The sequence below is a fragment of the Ambystoma mexicanum genome, chromosome 6p (genome assembly GCF_040938575.1).
Source record: "Ambystoma mexicanum isolate Mex_15411 chromosome 6p, UKY_AmexF1_1, whole genome shotgun sequence".
NCBI lineage: Eukaryota > Metazoa > Chordata > Amphibia > Caudata > Ambystomatidae > Ambystoma > Ambystoma mexicanum.
In genome coordinates, this window is record NC_090935.1 from 1,083,258,554 (window position 1) to 1,083,275,430 (window position 16,877).

The 16,877-nt window shown below is 44.9% G+C and overlaps 1 protein-coding gene across 1 annotated transcript in view; it reads right to left on the reverse strand.

Moving 5' to 3' along the window:
- The window catches only part of LRRC2 (leucine rich repeat containing 2), a 1,026,596-nt gene that overhangs the window by 957,074 nt on the left and 52,645 nt on the right, over nucleotides 1-16,877 (reverse strand). The gene's annotated exons all lie outside the window — the stretch shown is intronic.

The window sequence follows — 16,877 nt, forward strand, 5'->3', positions numbered from 1 at the left end:
CTTAACTTGAGGGTGTGCCGGATTGAAATCACTTACATTAGACCGAGTGTGAATGTGGGTTTCTTTGTAATTCTGAAGAATGTTTTCTTGATGAAAAGTAGCTTGCCAAAAAGACTCCAAACAAATGCTATATTTTGAATTGTAATGTTGAGACACATTTTCTTATGAAGAAAATAAACTGGACACTTTTCTGCTGATATTCTTTCAAGTTACTCTCATATGTGTTTCTATGATTTTTTTATTATGCTTCAATGTTTACTTACCTATTTCCACCTTGTTTACTCTCTCTATTGTTTCTTTTTTACTCTCTTGCTCTTTAAGGCAGAAACCCCTCCTGGAATCCTTGTTCTCCCTGTTTCAATTTTTTTTTAAATGTGCTTACTCTTTAGCAATCCAATGTTTTGCTGTGTATCACCCACATTGTCGATTGGGCATGATATAATGCCATTGCACAACAGCGTTGATGAAGCTATGCTAGTGTGTAAAGATTTCTATACATTAGGGAGTGTAAACCAACAGAGTTATCTACAATAAGGAAGAAAGATTTGATAATGTAAGAAGAGTGAGGGAATGCTGCTCAGGGTCTATCTGATAAGGTCCTGGAGAGGTAGAGTGCCAACCTTATGTAGAGAGAGAGGTTATTCCAAATCCTAGAGCTATAGTAGGAAAAGTTCTGTTTCCCTGTCCTTTCCTTTTTTCATCCTTTCAGTTCCAGCTTGGAGAAGACATGGCTTTTGGTGCTGAATTGGCCTCTGAGATGGGGAGTATATCTTTGAGGTAGGGATTTGGCATGAGTGTAATGACTTTCTAGGTAATCCAGGTGGTCTTGAAAATGATGTGTTCCTGAAGTGAAGTGTACTTCAAGTGGGAGCTAGTGGAGGACAAGCAGACTGGGAGAGATGTGTTCCTGAGTACATTGAGAATTTGTAAACAACATGCAATTGTTATGGTCAGGGCAGCATGACAGTTCATTAAGTTGGGTGCAGCTCGGAAGAACAATGGAGCAGGATAGCAGCAATGGGTTGCAGGATTAAAGAGACATCTCAGTTTGTTAGGCCCGTGCACCTGTTTATCATGTTGTTGGGATTGATGGGCCTCGTGTGCCTGGAGACTAATTCATTCTGTGGCTGCTCAGATTTTCATACTAACTTTGCAAGTTGGTGTATAATGTCCAACATACCGCAAACATACTGCAAAAAATAAGGTGCAACAACATACCCCTACTTAGAACACTAACAGGTCCTACTGCTTTGGCCTAATATTGACCACAGCTTGACTTCGGCATCCCTTCTCAATATGTTATGTTCATCCCTTGTCGCTTGTTATGAGGGCGCACTGAGGCCCACAGATGTGTTGTGCATTATAAAGCCAAATAATAATAATAATGTTCAAACAGTATAAATCGTGTAATACAAAATAATGTAAAACCATCCGTAATGGACAAAAAAGTACTGCTTGTGTATTTTTCTCCTCGTTTCCTTGCCATGCTGTGGTACCACTTCCCATCTTGGGCTCACCCCCTTTAGGTCAAGGATTTGCCCCTCGGCCGTGCCCCGACCTTACTCTGGGGAGTCATAAACTTGATTATCTTAGCTCCTTCATGAGTATACTCTGGGCCTCCTCTTTCTTTTAGTCCCACTTCCAGTAATAAATCCACCCTCCTCCTAGTATTTCTTCAAAACTCCTCAATTAAATGTTCACCAACCTCCTCTAAAACACCTTTCCATCTTCCAGTAAATGTTCTCCATAAACATCAGTCCACAATGATCCACCTTCCTCCTATAGAGGTTTCACAAACCTCCTCCAACAATGCTTCACCTTCCACCTATTTATGCTTCATAAACCACCTCACATGATGTTTCACCTTCCTCCGATGGCTATTTCATAAACCAATAAACGACCTCCAAAAATGTTCCACCTTTCTCCTATTTACTTTTCCCAAACCACATCCAACAATGTTCCACCTACATCCTATAGTGTTTCTCAAATAATCTGCAAAAAGGTTCCTCCTATTCTCCAATTGATGCTTCCCAACCACGTGCAACAATACTCCAACTTCCTCCTATTAATGTCTCCAAACCTGATAGTAGCTTCTCCCCTTCTAGCTCCACCACACTATGCCATGCCTGCCTCCTCCAACAGCCACTGTTCCTCTTCCTCCTTACACTCACGAACTCCTTCCAAAAGCCTTCTGCCTTCCTCTCCATTGACCCACACCTTGAAATTAATGTTCCATTCTTTTATAAGGTCTTGGCCCCTCCCCTGGACTGGCTCTTCATTCATTGGTTTGCCTCTGTGCCCAAGCGTGATGGCCTGTTCGTGATTAGTTGACCCTTGAAATCTCCCTCTAGGGCAAGCCTCAAGTGACAGAGGTGACACGAAAGAGGTAGCCATTGTGGATTTTATTTGGTTGGCCATGTTTGTTTTGTTGGCTGGTATGTTGCCTGTTCCGTGTCTCTCCAGTTTTGGCAAGTATACTTTTAAAATATTTAACGGGAGGCTGGATCTTCTTCCCAGTGTATAAGTGTCTCAACTAATGGGTGGTCGCTATGGAAGAGATGGAAACATGGCCACCACCTGCTCCACTACGCTGTTTAAGAAAGCTGCAGTAGCGCTGTAGCATTCCCCCAAGATGGCAGCACGATCGGCTGTATTACTGCAGATTGATGTCAAGGCAACTCGCGTTGCAACCTGTTTTCTTGCTAGGATTTGTCGTGTAAGATGCTAGTTCTTTGTTCATTTCAGCTCTGTCCGCTCGCTCAGATCTCTCTTCTATTGTCTGTTCGCCTTTCCCATTCTTTTTCCCTCTATCCTGCTCATTGTGTTCCGCTTCCCACGGCGCACCTCTGCCTGCTCCTGTTTTCCTCCTCCGATCTTTCTGTGCGTCTCCTTCCGTTTTTGCCTGTTCTTTTTCTGAACTCCGCTTGAAGTTGTGTTCTCCGGTTCGCAGGAACTTCCCTCATTCCAGAATCGATGCACCTCAAACAACAATCTTTCTACAACACAATCTTCCGAGGGCTTTTCAGGTTTGGCAGGCTTTTCCCTCTACGGGGTCGAATCCCCCTCTGACCGCCACTTCTCTCCTACCCAGTGACTTAAAGAAGGAAGAGTGGCAGCGCATAGGGATCGTCCTTATCTCTGCAAGGGCAAACTCAGAGACAAGTCACGAGTGAAACCAGAGAAGAAACAAGCCACTCATTCAGTCTCGGACACAGAGTCTACAGAGGAGAGCTCCTTATCAGACCCAGAATCAACAGGTGGGAATAAGTGTGAAGGACAGATTCCTTTAGTTATTTTTGACAGGCTCGGAAATTCTCTTTAGGTTTGTTACAGTGAGGCATTAATGAAATTTTGTTTAAGTTAATAAAATGGCATTTTATGAAAAACCTTCACAAAGTTGATCACCTCACATTTGTGCCCCCTCACATTGTGTACTTTCTCATCTATGTTCCGGATCATTAAAAGGGTCTGTCTGTGGTTTAGAGGAGTCAGGGGTTTTCGGTCTCAAAATTAAGAAGCCATGGGGTTGTGGTTAATTTGTGATGGTTCCCTGTTATTGAACATGTTCCAGAGCGAGATACCAGGCGACCCTTCGTGTTGCTCCTTTATGGTCATTATCCTAACGCATCAGGAGTCCTTAGCCCTCAAGACCCTCACACTGCCGTCATTAGCAGTCAAGCAAGGGCCTCAACACAGAGTCCCATGGAGAAATGGAAGATCAACAGAGAGAGCATGGAGCCTTAGGAAACTCTGCAAGTGACTTGGAAATGTTTAGATGTGGATGATGCCAACTGAACCAGTTGGTGTGGGTTGTCAAGGTAGTAGGAGAACTAGCAGAGGGTGGTGCTGTTGAAGACCATGTAGAATGGCATGGTGTTAATCAGCACTTGGTTATCAATAGTGACAAAAGCTGCAGAAATATCAAGCAAGACCAAGAGGCAGGGATCACATGGCGTTCCCTGTTGGCAACTTAAACAGTTGCTGTTTCCATGCTTCATTGTGGCCTGAACCCTGACTGGTAGTCATGGAGTAGGTCATTTTGATCTGATCATGCTATACGATGGTGATTGACCTGCTCCACTATCTTCCCTAGGACTGCTAGATGTGCCATTGTTTGGTATTTGTCAAGATTGTCAGTGTCTAGGGTGATTTATTTTACAAGATGAATGATTTTGCCAATCATGAGTGCACCTCACAATATGCCAGAACCTATGACTATGTAGACAAGCGTATTTTAGTGTGTTTTTATGGATGGATGATGGAAGAAGTTCACCTGCAGATATTGAGGTTGTAGGGATGGTGGAGATTCTAGTCATCTCTGTGTTTAAGAATGGATGGAAGAGGTTCCTTAGGACTAATGCGAAGGGGGATGATTGGTGGTGTGGCATTCTGATTTGAATTTCTGACGTAGTGGTGTATTTTTTCTATATTCTCAATGAAGATTTAGTTGATTATGTTGCATTTGTCTTTTAAGTTGTGGTTGGGTAGGTCAGAGTGTAGGTTAATAGAGTTTTTGACAGCTTTGAAAAGTGCTATTTGCACCAGAGTGTCTGCCGCCTGCAGATGATTCACTTCTGACCTGTCATCTCTTGACAGTACCGAGGTGCTGATGGCTTTGGAGTTTGCAGCGGGTGGTTTCAATTTTAGAAAAAACAACTGATCTCAACCGTTCAGTGTGTCTTTTATTAAGGTGGTAAGGTATTCCTCACTGATCATTTTTTTATTCAGGTTTGTGAACAATGCCAATAGCCCAGAGTGGTGCCACTAGGGCCATTTGAAAAGAAGCAGGAAGAGGGGGGAAGAAAAGCTAGTTATAAAGCATTGTTGAAGAGGGTTCATAGTGATAATGTCGCATTCAAAAAAGGCGAATACAAAAATATCGAAAAAAAAAAATTCTTTGTTTTTTTTGTTGTTTTGTTTTTAATGGGGGATTCCACACCCCCAGCCCCCTGTTTATTTTTACTACCCAAACCCAAAAGAATATACAAATTTTTAAAAAAAACACATTCTATTTTTTTGGGCATTTTTTTTCCACATTTTTTCTTTTCGACTTTTTTGCAGTCGACATTATGACTGCACACCGTTGAAGAGATGTGTCTTTGACAGTTTTCAGAAGGCCATGTGATGTGTTATGGATCTAATATTTGGAAGAGGGGAGTTCCAAAGAGAAGATCCCAAAGCAGAGTAAAGAGTGCCTCTTTTGTTCTTGATGAAAACTTTCTAAATAGGTTGTGAAATCTCAGGAAGTTGTTGTTACAGTGATTGGTGGATGAGGTAATAGTAAGGTCAGCAATTGTTGAGAACGTGTTTTGTTCATTTTAGGTAGACAATGTAGAAGTTTGAACTCATTGTCTAGGAAGTGGAGATGGAAAAAAAGGACAATGAGTTCCATGAAGGTGAGGATTGTCTGTGTTAAGATATGTATGCCATGGGAAACATGTACATGACTGTGAGGCCAGCTTCTGTCATGTGTGGGTACTCATTGTTTTTTGATATCACAGCTGGGAGGGATGAGAATGTTGAGTATGTGAGTTGAGGTGGTGATTATGTTTCAGAGATAAAGAGTGTGCTGCATTCATTTGTGGGGATGAAGTGTGAGATATCTCTAGAGTGATGGACTGCAGAGTGAGCATTGACAAACATAGGATAGAATGTATGTTGATGTTGGGGATTTAGCTGGTGGTGAGTGTGATATTTATAGGATTGATGTGGTTGTGTTAACTGGTGTGATAGGTGAGCTGTATGTGTCATTGGGACTGTGGATGTGTATGCATTTTAGGATGTATGTGTTTAGGCACTTAGTGGCTTGACCTATAATGCCCTGGAGGAACAAATAAACTTTTCTAGCCCAAACATGCCACAATATTTCTGCAGGTCTAGAGTGTCTTGGGGGGATTCAAAAGCAGGAATAGTCACTGGCGAATCTGCATATGAGGTGTCATCCGTCACAGCCACTACATCAGGGTGGCCGTTAGGCAAGGACAATGTCTTTGCAGGTTTTGAGGTTGCAGAGGCTGCCCTCGGTCCTCTGCTCAGGGGTCAATGGTGCTTGGCATGGAGGTTTGTGGTGGCTGCAATAAGCTATGGATTTTCATGTTATGTTGCTTGTGTTTTGATGCCCGGAAAGGATCCCAATCCACCATGGAAGCTGTGCTCTTTGGTGATGTCAGATGGTAATTTGGCAGTATGTTAGGGTTCCGGTCAGGAGAGAAGTTGTGTCTGAAGTTTCCAATTTTGTCCATTTATGGGTTTTACCGCTGAGACGCTCCACATACCAATATGCCGGCTACAAAGGTGGTGCAATAGCATCTGGAAACACCACACAGGAAGCAGATTGTGCCCTGAAAGGTAGGAAAACACACTCATTTCACAACAGGAATCTTGGGTGTAATGCCACAGGGATTATACATCATTTCACCATTCAGCCAAATTGCGGGTATGGTGAGCTACTAGTCCTTACTCACCCAGGAGATTTAAACACAGAATGAAAACACATTCTACTTTTCATCATGGCCTAGACTAGGGTGAAACCAAAGTAGGAGATCCCAGCAGTTGCAGATCACAGACGAAAACTGGGACAGGCTATCCACAGATCAGCCTATAATGATAGGATTAGGTCTAATGTTGAACCATACTGTCAAAAGGGGCAGAAAGCACTGTGACTGTATGTGATACATCAAGATGGTCCAATTGGGAGAACTTATGCAACAAGGGGAGTCATGGAGCCAGTCCTCAAGAACAGCCTGATACCAAGAGGATGGAGCATACAGGAGAGGTCATGGTCCAGGGAGCTGCAGAATGCTCTAACCTGTCATGAGCTACAGCTGGAGAAATGGCAGTCATATTATCATTCCCTCTGTACTACACCTGCCCATGTAAAGAGGACTGGCTGTTCCCTACCCACTCGATACTACGTCAATAATTCAATCAGCAGAGCTACAAAGATTGGCCACTGCTGAGCCACAGAGGAGGAAGCACCAAGCCCAACCCAGAAGGAGAGTAGAAACAGAGGGAGATAGGAGAGCAAGACTATTGAGGAGGATGGTCAGAGTGTGGAAGGGTTCCTCAGAGGCAAAATAGGGAGGCAATTGTAGATTAGGTGGAGGCAACACATGGGCAGGAAAGGGCTTAAAATGAGTGACAGGGTGGGAGTAGGGACAAGGACAGGAGGAAGGGGCCACAGAGATTGTAAAAAGCAATAGAAAAATGGAAAAAGAGAAGGGAGGAGACTATGGTGACATACAGCAATGGCAAAGTGAGGGAAGGAAACAGCGGGGACAATACCAGAAAGCGAGCAGCAGACGGTTTGAAACTGTAGTTTGGAAAAGGAACAGTGCCAGAAAAAAGTACATAAAAATGTAAAGAAGTGAGTCCAGGAGGGAGGAGAAACAATAGAATTGTGGAATTTCAAGGAGGGGAAGGTTGAATGTAATTTCAAGGAGGAAAAGTGAAAGGAATGGAAGAGAGGGTGACATGGTCAAGATGTGAGGATGAAAGAGCTTAAGTGCAAGGAGTGGCAATAACAGGAGAGAAGGTGGAGGAAAGGAACAGAAGAAAGTATGTACAAGGTTTATTGTGGCACCCAGAAAAAGTGAAGGGCGTAAGAACAGAAAGAAATCTACAGTAGCACCCCACGAAGCAATCAGGGATGTAATTTGGGATTTGCTAGGGGTAGCTGCTGCTGCCCCTGGCTCCCCCTCTGCTACTCCTAGACCTGTCCTTGCGACCCCTGGGTCACTGGAGAAAGAGGCAGTGCCAAAAGCAGATATCTGTGTTGCACCTGAAAAAGTCTGTTGTAAATGCAGCTAAATGTGCCACAGCTTTATTCACCTGGAGTCTAGATCTCGTTAGCTGGAGAAATAACAGGGAAGCAGAAAAAACCATGAAGCCACCATCACTAAAGGTTTGGCAGTACATTAGTGAACAATTCCTGAATGGTTGGGTTGAGATGCAGGGCTGTCTGTGCAGCTCATACCCAGTACTGTAGAAACAGGAAGGGTATGGGGGCTAGGTCTAGCTAGCTGGGAATGGGTAAGAGAAGCCTGCAGTACTCAGTGACAACACAGCATGAATGCAAATCTCATCAGTGTTTCTCATCTGCTTTGCACAACCAGTGAGCCACTGGGCCTGTGGTGAGACGGGTGTGCCACCAATCCTTCCTGGGCACTGTATGGCTTGACCCTGATCTGCCAGACCCGCATCACAGGAACACTGTAGATAGACTCTAGGTGAGATAATTAATTTACATGAAGTTGCCATCCACCTCTGAAATAAGCCAAATGTTGTATCCTCAAGCAAAATATATATTTATATTTGGAAGGATAGCTCAGGAGCAACAAACTTGTTTTGGGAACAAGAGGATGCAGTGCAACATGGGTTCAGTTCCTGTTCCATTGCTTAGAAGCTGGATGAGGCTGGCATTAAGCAAGAAATAAAGGACCAAAGAAAATAATAAAATGGGCCTTTTCTAGGGGTGATGTCATGGAGCAGCTGCTGCTGTTTACATTTTAAAATAAAAGAAACCTGCAATTACTATGACCTGCAGCACATCCTTCCCCTCTATCTGCAATCTAACAACAAAAAACTGGGCGTTACTTACCAAAGAAGCAAAACATAAAGATGATGGCTGGAAGGTTTCAAATCCTTTACATCCACTGGCGCAGCTTTGGGTAACCCTACAGACCGTCGTTTTTCTGGTTGGACTTGTGTTGGTCAGTTATGATATAATATGGCATTTATAACGCGCATATAGACAAGTGTTTCAAGGCGTGACAAGGCAAGGGAGGGGAACAAAGGGAGGATGGACAACGATCCTACTAGGCCAGGTGTCATTCAGATCGCGCAAGTGCGTGGGAAGGGGGCAGGGACAGTGCAGTACATGGTAAAGATGACAGCAATAAGTAAGTAGCGGCCAGCATGTAGCACGTGCATGGTAAGTGCAGACATCAGGTGTCAAGGGCTGGGAGGGGGACTGTAGGGATACAGAAACAGTCCCCAAGCACGGGGGTTGCCAGGTGGGCAGTGCAGGTGTGAAACGCTGGTGGGGAACGACCTGGTCCCGAGATCAGAGGGTGTCCAGGTAGCCAGTGCAGTTCCAGTTACAACTAGTAGGTCAGCAGAGGAGGGGAGGAGAAAAGCAGAAGCAAAGAGAAGGGTTTTGAGGAGATTCCAGAACCGGAGATGGTTCTCCTCCAGTTTAAGCGAGGCGGGGAGGCTGTTCCAGAGTTGCTGTTTCCAGTCTGTGGCCAGACACTTGGCAGGGACTGGATGTCTGCGCTTTGGGGTTTAGGCTTCTTGGAGATGCTCTGTCTATTTACAGTTATCCCGAGATCCCGAGTAATGTACAATAGTTCAGGTTGTTGTCTTGGACATCTGCTTACATTCACAGATATTTGGTAATATGGGCCTGTACAAACTGATATTAATGCTACCTACAGTGATCCATTCTTGTATTAAATGTATATCATATTACAGTGATGTGATTTAACCAGTTTTCCTTAGTTTACTGTGGAACAATGCTATGTGTTTGCCACTTCCTGTTTTGCCTAGGGGTGAAAGGTCATGTGCCATCACTTCCCGTGATATCACTTGGGGCAGGGTCAAATGACATCATCTGTTACCCCAGGCATTTTGGTGAAATTACATCCCTGGAAGCAATGTATGTAGGAATTGGAGGGAGCCTAGGGCAAGACCCTGTCTGGGTGAAACTAGAAAGAACCCGGGTATGAAAGAGAAAAAATCTGTGAAATGTGGAGGAGGGGAAGAACCTACCCCAGAAGAAAAAGACTGGAGTAAGGCTAGGAACAAGTGAAAACCACAGAGAGATGGGAGAAAAAGAAATTGGTGAGAGATATAGGAATGCAAACAACCCACGAGGAAGGACTGGGAAAGAGTGCTGCACTAAGTACTGGCCCATAAAGGCAATCCAGAGGTTGCGGCAGCAAACACTGTGCCCAGGTACCCAGTAATCCGGTACATACAGTGTCGGGAAGATAGCTCAGCGGCAATGTGCTTGCCTTGGAAGCAAGACAAAATGGAGCAACACAGGTTCGATCCCCAGGTCCGTGCAAAAAAACCTCTGGGTATTAAGCGCGTTATAAATAACCTATCATATCATATCATACAGGAGGGGAAGCACATTTGGGCTCCATGGAAATCTGGATGCATTGATCACACTTACAAGATGGGTTTCAGAAGGGGAACAGCACAATTACACAAGCTTTTAACCTTTTTTGCAAGTGCACAAATGTTCGGTATTGAACGATTGGGAATTATATTTACTTTTTAGAGATCCAAAATATACCTTTGTTCACGTGCCTTTGGCCACTTTTGGAATACTTTATTGTCCCTCAGTGTCCCCTCAATTACCGCAATTAATTGTGTATACAGGGAGAACTATCAGGGATGCCATTTCACCAAAATGCAAGAGGTCGTGAAAGTGATATCCCATAACCCTTGACCTCTGATGACATCACAGGAAGTGATGTCATTCGACGCCGCCCCAGAGTGACATCACAGGAATTGATGGGACGCAACCTTTCACCCCTTGGCAAAACAGGAAGTGGCATCACATAGCATTATTCCTAAGTACACTACACAAATATGGTTACGCTATCACTGTAATGTGATATACTTTTCATACAAGAATGGATCACCATATTTATCGTTAATATCAGTGTGTATAGGCCCATAGCACCAAATTATTGTGGATGCAAGCAGACGTCCAAGGTCGATAATGATGTGTTATTATATAGAACTTACACTTAAGCGTTTTTTTATAGAAAAAATATACATACACTATCACCCAACCTGTGTTGGTACTCATTTATCAACCCCAGAAGGATAAAAGGCTGAGTTGGCCTTGGAAGGATTCGAACCTGCAGCCTGCATATCACACACACATTGCAGCAGTCAGCGCTCAACCCAATGAGCTATTTTAATGGCTATAGCTATATTAATGGCTGTAGTAAAATGAACAATTATATGCCTGAATGCTCTCAAAGTCAGAAAGCGAATTAGACTCTGTAGTGGATACCATTAAACTGGTAACTGAAATTTACAGCAGGCCGGTTAATATGCAAAATACATACCATTGGGAGAGTTCAAAACTGTGTATTAAAGAATTTAGAGCAGCACAGGGAAAGCAGCGCACTCACACAGCATCCCGGCATCCCGTTTTCTGGGCATTCGTTACCTCATACATGCAAACAAACATCCCGAACAACATGCCATGGAGATAGGAAAGATAGACACATTACAACAAAGCATTAATTGCGGCAAAATGAAATCAAGGGCCACTTTATGTACTATGGTCAAACATTTCTACACTATACACACGTTTTTAGGCACAAGGATTTAGCAAGTGACTGAGGGAACCGATCATCGTAACAGAGACAACGGCAGAAAAAAACATGCTATAAATGCAACTTGCGAAAAGCAAAATACACTGGGCCTCATTACGACTCTGGCGCTCCCGTAATGAAGGGTGCCGGTACGGGACCGGCACCCTTCATTACGGGAGCACCTATTACGAGGTTCCGTTTGCGGGACCCGGAAAAGACATCTGGTAAAACCAGACGTCCTTTCCGGGTCCCCCGAGAGGAAGAGGGAGCTAATAACGGGCCATTTGTAATGTGCCCGTTATTACCTCCCTCCCCATTCCCATTGAGCCCTATGTGGGCTCAAATGGGAATGGGAAATGGTTCCTTCAAGGAGGAATTACCGGGTCCTCCAATGTTGGAATGACCCGGTTATTCCCCATTGAAGGAACTCGGTATTGGAGCCCGGTATGGAGGCAGCCAAGGAGCTAATAGCACCATGGCTACCTCCATACTCGTAATGAGGCCCATAGTCCGAAATGGATGCCTATTCTACACTAAATGCTTTTTGAAAGTTGTTGTCTACTTTGTGAATTTCAGGTAAGCACAGACTAAATCAGTGACTCACCTCCTGAAGTGTGCTAGAGATAAACCTTTAATGAGTCTAGCAATTATTGTATAGAATTCCTGAAAGACAAATTATTTGTTATTCCTAGTCTTTCTTATTTAGTGTCACTGCTCAAAGCGTTACACTTGTCGAACCCCTTACTTTTTAAGAGGCCTCAACAAGAAAGCCAGCCCCTCCAGAAAGAAAGAGCCACACGGCGCTGGCCACAGCCCAGTAGCTTCAGTTTTAAAAAATAAAAATCTTTTTTTTATAGGGGTAGCAAGAGAGACCACAGGAGTAGCAAGCAAGACCTCATGTGTCGCAGGTGCGGCCCCTGTCGACCGCCAAATGACATCCCTGAGAACTATGCAGAGGTTAAAGGGTGTCTGCATCATGAAGCAACAAGATCATTCAGGGTTGATGAAAGGTAGCGCCTGTGTGCTACCTCGTACACTAATTTGTTTATTTGTAAATTACATCATCTTAGACGAAGCATGTCCCAGTCTGAAAGGTGAGACCTTGGGTATTGTATCATTTTAAAATGACTCAATATTGATATTCAAATCCACAACAATGGCCACTAGAAGCATCAGTAAACGTTCTATGAAAGGTGCGTTAGCAAGGGTTTACAGACACACAAAAACACAGTACATGGCTCTCGATAGAGCAGAAATACGGAAGGTTTCTATTGTTTTATAAATATAGCAACTGTTGATTTCCTTGAGTTGAGATTTTTGAAAGATGGCACTTGGTGTGCATCAGTTAAAAAAATGGCATGATTTTGGGTACACATGGAGGCGCTGCTGCGCTGCCATTTCCCGAAAAGGTTTGGCGGTCCAGCTATTTCCCGTACCATACGAGGTACACAAAGACGCAGCGCCGGCTTCCTCTGGAGCTGAACTGTGGGGTTGCTGTGGTCTAGGTCTTGGTTAGAAGTTAACATAAAAACTGCTAAAAGGTCAGTATTAGCATTAAGCACTCCTGGTACAATACTTTGCGCAGAATATGAGAAAAACAGGCATTGAGCACAATTACAAGTTTCCTGGTATGGGAAAAATGCGGGTGTAATTGCCCGACTTGGCGGTAAATCAATCCCCCAATAGCAAATAAATGCTGCAATTACCTTACATTTGGGGTCGTTGTTCTCGGCTATATCACACTTCGAATACAAGTGTTCTGTGAACATTGAGGAATACCTTGACGAAGTTGAGCCCTTTTTAAAATGCAATATTGTATATAAAGTTCTGTCTTGATATCCTGCCAATGTGCGGATTCACAGTAAACTAGCAACAGGGCAACTTAGACAAATGTCTCTTCATTTGTCCTTTTAAGGTTGGGCTCCCAGGTGTTGCTTGTGACGTCTATAAGCCAAAACTATTGCTTTAGAGTATGGATAGGGAGGAATGGCATATGATATGATATGGCATTTATAACGCGCCTATACACAAGTGTTTCAAGGCGAGACGAGGTAAGGGAGGCGGAACAGAGAGAGGACAGACCACGATCATACTAGGCCAGGTGTCTTTCAGATCGCGCAAGTGCATGGGGTGGGGGAAGGGAGAAAGTGAGGGGGGAGGGGGAAAGGGACAGTGCAGTTCATGGGAGTAGAATAATAACAATAAGTAAAGTAACAGCCAGCAGGTGGCAAGTGCAAAGGTGAGTGCAGACAACAGGTGTCAAGTGCTGGTGGTGGGACTGAAGGGATACAGAAACAGTCCCAAAGTGTGGGGGATGCCAGCCAGGCAGGCAGTACAGGTGTGTGTGTGACTGGCGGGGGAGGGAACTGGGCCCGGGATCAGAGGGTGGCCAGGTGACCAGTGCAGATTCAGAATCTGCCAGTAGGTCAGCAGGGGAGAAGAGGCAAAAAAACAGAAGCAAAGAGAAAGGTTTTGAGGTGCTTCCGGAACCAGAGATGGTTCTCCTCAAGTTTCAGGGAGGAAGGGAGGCAGTGGGTGTTGTTTGGTTATGTGCCCACCCATTGAATGCCCATGCTAATCCCTATGGCCATTCCCACCCAGTTCTTGCCCCTCCCTGCCCAAAACACCTCCTCATGGGAACTCTTTGAGCTTGCTTTAATTAAGTCTTACCATCAAACTTTTCAATCAAGTGCTGTCAATGTTTTTTCAAAGCAGTCTTCTTAGAGTTCATGACTTAATTGGAGTTGTAAACCCGCCATTGCTGTAATGAAAATGTCCTATCTGATCTGCCTTCAGACACTCGATTGATAAGCACTCTGTGTACCCTTCACTGAAGTCCTGTTTAAAAACAAACATTGGTAAAGCAAAACAGTGTTGGCTTGTGTAGCAGTATTAGGCCCTTGGCAAGCACTGCTATTAGATGCCCAGGTACTCACACCATTTTGCACTTGCTACCATCAATGGCCAGTTAATACTACTACAGCTGAATCTTCCTATACAAAAGCCCACACTGTAGGCATTGGCAATGCTTGTTATAAGTTGCTGAGGAGTAAATGAATATTTTGCTGATACAAAAATATATCACATACCATATGATGTGTTCAAAGCTCAATCACCGGCTTCCTATACTGAACTGTGAGGTTGTGATTTAGGTTGTTTTTCGAAGTTACACAGAACAGGTATGCTAGTATTACGATTAAGATCCCTAGTACAATTATTCACTCAGAATAACCAGGTTACTCACCATAGTGACCACCTTACTCCTAGTCCATAGTCCACTTTCCTCCATACTTATGGGACATTCCTCCGTCTTGTGGGACGGGACCAGAGCACTTTGTAAAAGTATACAAATTTTGCAAAAATGTTTGTCCTTCCTCTCTTTTACGCGGGGTACCGCACACGGCCATAACCCCGCCCATCTTAGCTCCGCCCCGGGCATTGCCCATCAGTCCTTTTCTATCGTCAGGTCAGAGACCTTTAAGCAATAATAGAGGAACCTTATTTGGGGGGCGGAGGGCGGGCGTATGGAGGAAAGGGGACTATGGACTAGGAGTAAGATGGTTACTATGGTGAGTAGGTGAGTAACCTGGTTATACTCCTATTGTCCGTCCCCTTTCCTCCATACTTATGGGAGATTCCCAAGCACTCCTCACAGGAACTACGGGTGGATGGAAAACTCCTTAATGAAAAAGGTTCTTCAGCACAGCCTGGCCAAACTGAGCGTCAGATCTGGAGCTCAGGTCTAGACAATAATGTTTACAAAAAGCCGATGGGGAGACCCATGTAGCCGCTTTTGCAATGGTCTCCCAGGAGACATATTTCTGAAAGGCAACTGCAACTGCCTTGCCCCGCACCAGGTGTGCATGAATTCCTTTAGGAGGCTGCAGACCTTGGACAGTGTAAGACTCCGTAATACAGGCAGCGATCCATCTGGAGATAGTCGCCTTAGAGGCCTGTCTACCTTGTGGATTAACAAAGGTCACCAACAGTTGAGAAGAGCTCCTAAATTCAGATGTTCTGTCCAGATAGAACTTAAGAGCCCATCTAACATCCAAACAATGCAGAACTCTTTCCGCTTCTGAAGCTGGGTTTGGAAAGACGACTGGCAGGGAGATTGACTGATTCAGATGGAAATCATAGACCACCTTTGGCAGGAAAGAAGGATTCGTCCGTAAGACCACCTTATCCTTGTGGAAAACCAAAAAGGGATGCTCCAGCGACAGAGCTTGGAGCTCACTCACACGCCTTGCTGAAGTAATGGCGACCAAAAAAGACACCTTCCACAAAAGGTGCTTATGGTCCACCGTGGCCATTGGTTCGAACGGTTTATGGCACAACGCCATAAGGACCACATTCAGATCCCACGTCGGGTGTAGCTTGCGAACCGGAGGATAAAAATGCATCAAACCCGCAAAGAGTCTCCTAATCACTGGATTTGACAGTGAATAAGAGCACTGGTCCGTGGATAGGTAGGCGGCTACCGCCGAAAGATAAGTTCTGCATGACAGAACATGAATGCCTGATTCTGCTAGGTGAGACACTAAGGACAGCACCGTTTCAATCGTAGCCACCCTGGGGTCCAGCTGTTTGGCTAAGCACCAGTGACAGAACCGAAGCCACTTGCTCTTATACTGAGACCTCGTCGAAGGCTTCCTGGCTGCCTGAATTATTCGCAGGTTATCAGCAGACAGGTTGAATTGCTCTAAAGATCTGAACTCAGGCACCATGCCGCCAAGCTGAACGATTGTGGGGAGGGGTGCCACAGCTGACAATCCCTCTGGTGAAGCAGATCGGGACTCACCGGTAAACTGATCGGTGGACACACCGATAGGTGTTGAAGTTCTGAGAACCAGAACCTGGCTGGCCACCATGGGGCTATGAGCAGAAGAGAACAGTTCACTGTGTTCCTCAGCTTGCAAATCGTCCGATGAATCAGAGGCAGAGGCGAGAAAGCATAGGCCCTCATGTTGTGCCATGGAATCTTGAGAGCATCCCCTAGAAAGGAGGCTTCTAGACCATTCTGGAGGCATACAGATCCAGTTTCTTGTTTGCCGATATTGCAAAGAGGTCCACTTCCGGAGTGCCCCAACACAGGAATATCCATGAGAGGATCTCTGCCTTCAATTCCCACTCGTAGCAGACCATTGTCCGGCGACTGAGGGCATCTGCCGTGACGTTCAGCTGGCCCGGGATGTGTACTGCTACCAGCGAGAGACCATGACGAACCGCCCAATCCCAAATCCAGATGGCCAGGTCCACAAGAGGAGGAGACTTGGTGCCCCCTGCTTGTTGATGTAATACATTGGGCCTCATTCCAAGGCTTAGCTATCCATGGAGTAAAGAGCACCATGGTAAGCAACCATGGAGCTATTTACTCCATGGAAATCCGGCATGGTGAATGGAGTAATTACCGGTCCATTCCAAGGTTGGAGGGACCGGTAAGTCCCCATTCACCATACCGGTTCCCCATCCCCATTCCTGCCCCCATAGGGCTCAATGGGAATGGGGAAGGAGTAAATTACGGCACCGTAAATT